Source organism: Salmo salar, chromosome 01 (genome assembly GCF_965601325.2).
Source record: "Salmo salar chromosome 01, fSalSal1, whole genome shotgun sequence".
In the NCBI taxonomy this organism is placed as follows: Eukaryota; Metazoa; Chordata; class Actinopteri; order Salmoniformes; family Salmonidae; genus Salmo; species Salmo salar.
The window spans coordinates 153,457,501-153,464,316 of record NC_138291.1 but is presented as its reverse complement, the minus strand read 5'-3'; positions in this window follow the sequence as shown (position 1 = coordinate 153,464,316).

Here is a 6,816-nt window from a genome sequence, read left to right as displayed (position 1 = left end):
GTTTGTTTTCATTCACCCCCAGCGACAGCTTCGCTTTGATTAGATTGTGTACAAGATGTGACACGATTTCCGGGGGTCTGTGAATTCAGGTTCATTTGGAGTACACCGTTTTCACACACAATTTGGTAGGTCCTATTTGATTTGTTGTGATCTGTCACAATTTCTGCTATCACACAACAGGTATAGGCCTATGTCCCCTTATTTGAGTGATAAAATGATGACTAAATAGGCCTATACCATGTCAGGGACATGGGTGTATGGCCTATATATTGAAGATGTTTAAATCATAACGTTTAAGTACATCAGATATAGTGTATTACATAGACCTACTTACAGTCATAATTGAAGTATATCTAGGCTAGTTTATTATTTCGTTTCAGGAGACAGAATTAAATTGGGATGACAAAATAATGGATCAAATAAAAGGTTGCATAGGCTATTGTTCGTATTTTATTACTTTTTACACAACTTTCAACCAATTAAATATGGATCAAATAGGTTCTGGTTGCCCATAATCATTTTGCTTGCATTATTACTTTTTACACATTAGTAGCCAACATGTCTGTTTCAATATAATTGCTTATTGTCTTTGTTAGAATAGCCTTTTTCAATTGTGTTTTTATTACTATTTGCCTATTATTATTATAATAATTATTACATTATAACCACATTATGAATGTTTTTATTCAGTTGTTACACATTGGTAGATGCAAAGGTAAATCCCATACAATATAGTCCAATCTTCTACATTATCGCCACCTTCAGCCAAAAAACAACCGCTCGGTACTTGATATGAGATGACATTATTCTATTACCTTTCACCCACTTGCCCTTAGATTGCTTTCTGTGGTTGTTTGTCGTTGTAGGTCAGACAGTGTTACATGGAGTGTGTTCTATCCCTCTAAGCTCCTGAGCAAAGCCATCCTGTTCGTCTCTTCAGTTACCATCAAGAAGCGCTGTAAATGCCATTTCTAATTGCAGACGGTCTCTTACGTAATACTAGTCTATAGACAGTTCTTTAGGGTCAAACCAGTTAAAGTGCCTATCTAATTTACATTGTTCAGACAGTACGTCTGAAAATCCCACGTCTGTTCTATTTTAAACATGTTGCTTATGATATATAGCCAACGCGTTCTGATTGTGTGTATTGAATGCCTTAGTTTATTTTACCCATTCACCACTTAATCGAAGTGGGTGCGCTCCATGAAATATGCGCGTGGTTCTTCGCAACAGGGTCTCGGTGTCCCTCTGCGTTCCAACACTGTTAATGTTGTTCTCATGAGCTTGTAAAACAAACACAACACCACTAATGACTCTCGTTTATGGCCCCATGTCGCCTAACATGGCCACAGTGTCGTCTGCCCAGCAGAAAGTACGGGCTATTTAACCATATGGCTCGTGGCACCAATTTACAGTTGTTTTACAATTTTGCCAGGTGAAAACATGGCAAAATTGAGTAGTCAAAAATGCAACATTTTGCCATGGAAATCGGTTGGAAACAGAACAAATATGGTCGCAGCAAGAATATTTCCTTCAAAACAATCTAATAGAAACTTGGATTGACCTAGGCCTGTTAGTTGCGAGATTAGACTACGACCTATAGGCAAGGAAGATAGAAGAAGGGGACCCTTGTGCGCCCCAAACAATTTAACATCATTGGTCAATGCACCTCAATTCCTTATCTCGTTAGGCTACAATTGCTGAAGTCATTCTCCATCTTCCCCGGCCCGCGGTGCAATGTAAATACCATTACATCAGTGCCGCTCCGGGACAAAAGGGCGAGTGTTTTGAAATAAAAAAAACTGTCGAGGGACTAAAGCGAAACATAACATTAGATGGAAGTAGAGAATTCCTCTATAAAGTGGAGAGAGAGAGCGCGAAGGGCAATTGCCTGGGGAGGGGAGAGATGGAGAGAAAGAAAGAGGGGAGACAGAGGTTATCGAGAGTTTAACAGGGGATTAAAACTTCTAGATGGGTATCTAGATCAGAGGTGTAAATTGTAATAATGTTTAATTTCAGGGGTTTTGTTATGTGGCTTGCTTTGAGGCAAACTGGCCGCATGAATATACACCCAATGGCTTTCAGATAACTGGGTCATAGGGTACCCATTAATAATAATTATTATAAAAATATAGTATGTTCATCTTTATTAGTCTACCTTTGAAACGGTTAAAATAATTATATGACCCCCCTCCCCCTATCCTCCTAACCCATTTTGGTACATCATTCCAGCACTTCCTAGTAGTCCTAATATTACAGTGATGATGAGGATGATGAAGATGAGAAGATGGAAGAGGAGGAAGAAATTGAAAAAGAAGAAATAACATAATTAGGCCTCCATCAATTGAATAACTACATCGACGATTATGATGGTGATATTCATGTTGTGTGTATTGTCAAAACTTCGTTCAATAACTATGATAAATTATTCACCAAAAACAATCTGTTATATTTCCAATAATCTCATAACTCCTTTGACAATTAAACAGTGCGAATGCATAGTTATCATGAGCCTCTGCAATACAACATAATAATAATGGAGAGCGTCGCTCTGCGGGGAATACAATAGGCCTATATATATAGTTTCTAAACTTTTTGTAAATTGTCTATAGTCATCTACAATCAAATCGAAATAAAACCTGAAATATTCGAATAAAGAATATAGCATATGCAATGAATCTGGTTTTAGATAAACTCGTAGACAGTTTCTGAAAGGATTCTTCACCCAGGCCATATCAACAGACAGTTTAATTTGCAACTTGATTGATTATTAATAACCCCTACTTCCATTGTTCTGCGAGATTTGATAAAGACAACCCGCAGATGGTTTTTCAGGTCTGCACATCATGTACAGGGCATGCCCTGCAGTTCAGAACCACTCTCAGATTTGGTTGTCAACATGCAATGGAGAAAAGCATATCGCCAGAGGATATTCTCAAGCTCTTATGCGATTTGACTCTAGAACGGACCGACACAATAAACGTAGCGCTCCGGTGGAGCCGGTTAATATCAAGTCAAATGAAAACCTGAAGAAAAAAAAACATACATTGATCAAAGAAAAATACATCTTTAGAACAGTTGTATGATATGAGCACAGCCCACCTTCAGCAAACATTCTCAAAAACATTGCTTGCAAAATAATAACGTCTCCTCAGTCCAAAGTTGCTGTGATTTTTTTCTCAATGAATACAGTTATTATGGCTATAGCCCACTTTCTTTAAATGCATGTTTTTCGATGAATGGCTCAACGATTACTGGCCTACCAGTTTGCAGATTGGACGAAGTAGTGTTCTTGAAATACTGTTGCTTTATCTAGACAGGTATAGCATCAAGGATCACACAAAGTTAAAAGAAGAAGCATTAAAGTCTATGTTTTAATCGTAATAATTCATTCATATTTTAACAGTAACATTTCACCACTGCCAGAATAATTGACGTTTCCTGAATTTCAATCACAACAACTCTTTCCATTGTGCTACTTATCCCTGAGGGCAATGTTGAATTACTTTTCTGTACAAAATTCTAACGTGGACAGGCCTACAATACCTATATAAAAATCGCTCACTTACATACGTGATACTCTGTGACTTGTTTTAGGACATGAGGCCAAAGAAGATGCACGCCCCAAATGTGTCGGGTGTGTCTTGTTGATGGTTGCGAACTTGCGACGGGGGTCTCCGGATTCAGCTCCCCCGACCAACTCTGGACCTGCAACAAAGTTCAGACCCCGGGGTGACAGGTGAAAACCAGAGGGCAAAGGTTTGGAAAAGCAGGATTAATTCTGGTCCAAAAGAGAAGCTACAAACATAAAATGAAACCGATTCACAAATGCCGGGCCTATATAGGCTACCATAATATCAGGCCTGTGCTTTTCAACTGAAGTGTATCATAAGTGCATTGGATTTAAGTTGTAGCCTCAAGCAAAACAATTCATATTCCATAATAACAAAATATTTCTCCACGTATTAGGCTAACCTTTCTTAAGCTTGACACTTTACACCGGTAAAAGGCATGTTGTACACCATGCAACTCAGCTGAGCTATTTTTCACTGGAGAAGGATTTTGAGAGACCATAAAGTGAACACCACGAAGTAAACTACTGCAAATGATACATTTTTCAAATATAGGCTATGACATGACAACTGATAAGCCTACGAAGCCCTACATTTAATCGGTCTAAATGATACAAATTCAAATATGAATATTCTATAGGGCTAGGCAAATGCTCAGCCTATACTAATAGGCGTACAATTTTTCTAATTTTCGTAGTGTACACACTGCATAGGTCTAAAAGACAGCCCATAAAATAAGAATAGACCGAACTGTATCGAGAGAGCGGGCTAAAGAACAGGCCAGACTATTCAGTTGATAGACATAGCTTATAGGCTGTATTTTCTCATACCACCAAAATTGTCACCAAAATTGTCATTTTTCTAACTTAACTTTCCGTTGTGAAATTCTTGTCAAACTATTTTACAAAAACTAAACGACCGTTTTGTCTTCTTGTCGATGTCTCTCCACCTGCAGAGGTGGGTGCGAAGTGAAGAAAAAGTGAAATCGCGTGCACGCGCGTTTCCCGTCCCGGTCTCTGCGTGATGCATTGCCTCCTCTTGCTCCACGAGGCTCCGCTTGTCACTCCGCATGCTCTGCAAGATGAATGGGCTCATGTTAAAGCCCACTTTATAGCAACTTTTATAAATATACCCTTACGCTTGTCTCTTTGTTGTCAGCGATTCGAGATGAGCCAGATAATTAGATTATAATAGCTGAAGAAACGCCTCAATATTGCTGATTCCATTATCCCCTTGCAAACATGTTTGCCTGCTTTGGTCCAAACTTAACCATTTCCACTAGGGTCCTGTTACAATTCCAATGGCATTCTTATTTTATTCAATGCACCCTCTATTTTCCATGGATTTACACTCATCTACACTCACGTTTGATGTCCATAGTATCTTTTTTTCTGATGTTCCAACATGTAGCATTTTCTATTGTTTTTATTCTTCTTTATAGTCTCATTAAATATTTAATTTGTGTTAAAGGGATAGTTCACCCAAATTAGAAAATGACACATTGATTTCCTTACCCTGTAAGCTGTCTATGGACAAGTTATGACAATCCATGTTTTGGTTTAGTTTCCCTGGCACTGTTTCCACAAGCTAACATATAATGGGATGTCCAAATCATCCGAAGGTATTTCAAATTGATTGTGAAGCTTAACAAAGTCCCTTATAGATGTTTTGAACATGTATGAAAAATATAAACATCGGTCCCATGACTTGAATGGTATTTGTGCCACAAATGCTAAAACATTAGCATGTGGAAACGGTGCCAGAGTAACTAAACCAAAGCATGGATCGCTGTCATACCTGGTCCATAGACTGCTTAGGGTACGGAAACCAATATGTCATTTTGTAATTTGGGGGAAGAGTCGTTTTAAATGTATGTCAACCATGCAGTAAATGCATTGCATAGTTTCGGCCTACATAAAAGTATCCAACTAGAATTGCAGAAGCTTTACAATGAATATGTGAGGGGACACAAATAGCCTACTGCTCAACTCCAGCATGAAGAGAGCAGGAGCCCCCCTTGAAACCATTACAAGATGTCATTAATGCGTCCATTGATGCATTCAGTCATTAATGCTTAGTTGGGCTATGTAAATGAACAGTATGTTGCCAATTGCCATATGTGATTTACCCACTTTTAGTTAGGTACTCAGTCACTCTCTCGACTGACCCTCTGATGTATATGTTGCAAACAGCAACCTTTTCCTGTTCTTTGGTGCTTGCCTTTTCTCTCATACCTCCTCTTACCATCTGTTTTGGTACCCCTCTATTCTGTCTCCATCTTTCTATCCTCATCTTCCTGTGTTTTGTGCACCGTCACCCCCCTCCAGCTTTGTCTGCCCAGTCCAGCCCCCTCTATTGTTCACCCTCTGCCTCCCATTTCCACTTTGGGTCTGACCCCTGACCCCACACCCTGTTCCCCTCTCCCCCTAGCACCCCAAATCTTCTTGTTCCTCTGTTGACTGCTCCCCCTGAGGTTTTGGGGCTAATAACTGTTGCCGGCAAGCTCCTCACAAAATCCCAGCGTGACGGCCATTGTACAGGCCACAATGGCACCCAGGCGGTAAAAGCCATTAGCCACGGAGCGGCTTGCCCCACATTAAGCCCTACCTGCCCTGCCATCCAGCATATTTGGGCTCTACCTTTCTCTATCCTGTCACTCTGCCTACCCTTCTCTCTTTCTCTCTGCCTATCTCTCCCTTTTTCTCTCGCCATCGCTCTCTCTCATTCTCTTTCTCTCGTCTATTGTGACTGGCATCAGTTACTTTACCTCAGACTCGCAGGCTTGAGGCAGAAATCTCACACACTGAATGGTGTCTGCCTGGTCTGTGGTATAGTAGTCAAATTCTAGTCTTTTTGCGGATAGCAGCTTATTCAAAGGATTTTTGTTTGATTCATGTATGTTTTATTAAGAAAATATGTGCACCTTTCCCTCAGAGATTTTGCAATTAATTTCAAGGCCCAACCTTCAAAATGTATACCTCATTAACCACATGAAATTGTCCAGGCAATGATTTTCTTCAGCTATTTAAAACATTTAAACACAATCCTAACTACAGAATCCCCCTTTAAAAAGAGGACATATTCAGTCAGAATATAAAGAGATAAATTCAGTCAATGAGATCAGGGCTACTCCTTATACAAAGACAACAGCTAACATGTGAATGATGAACTTACATTTACAGTAATATGTAGACAGACAGAGAGACAGACAGAGAGACAGACAGAGAGACAGACAGGCAGACAA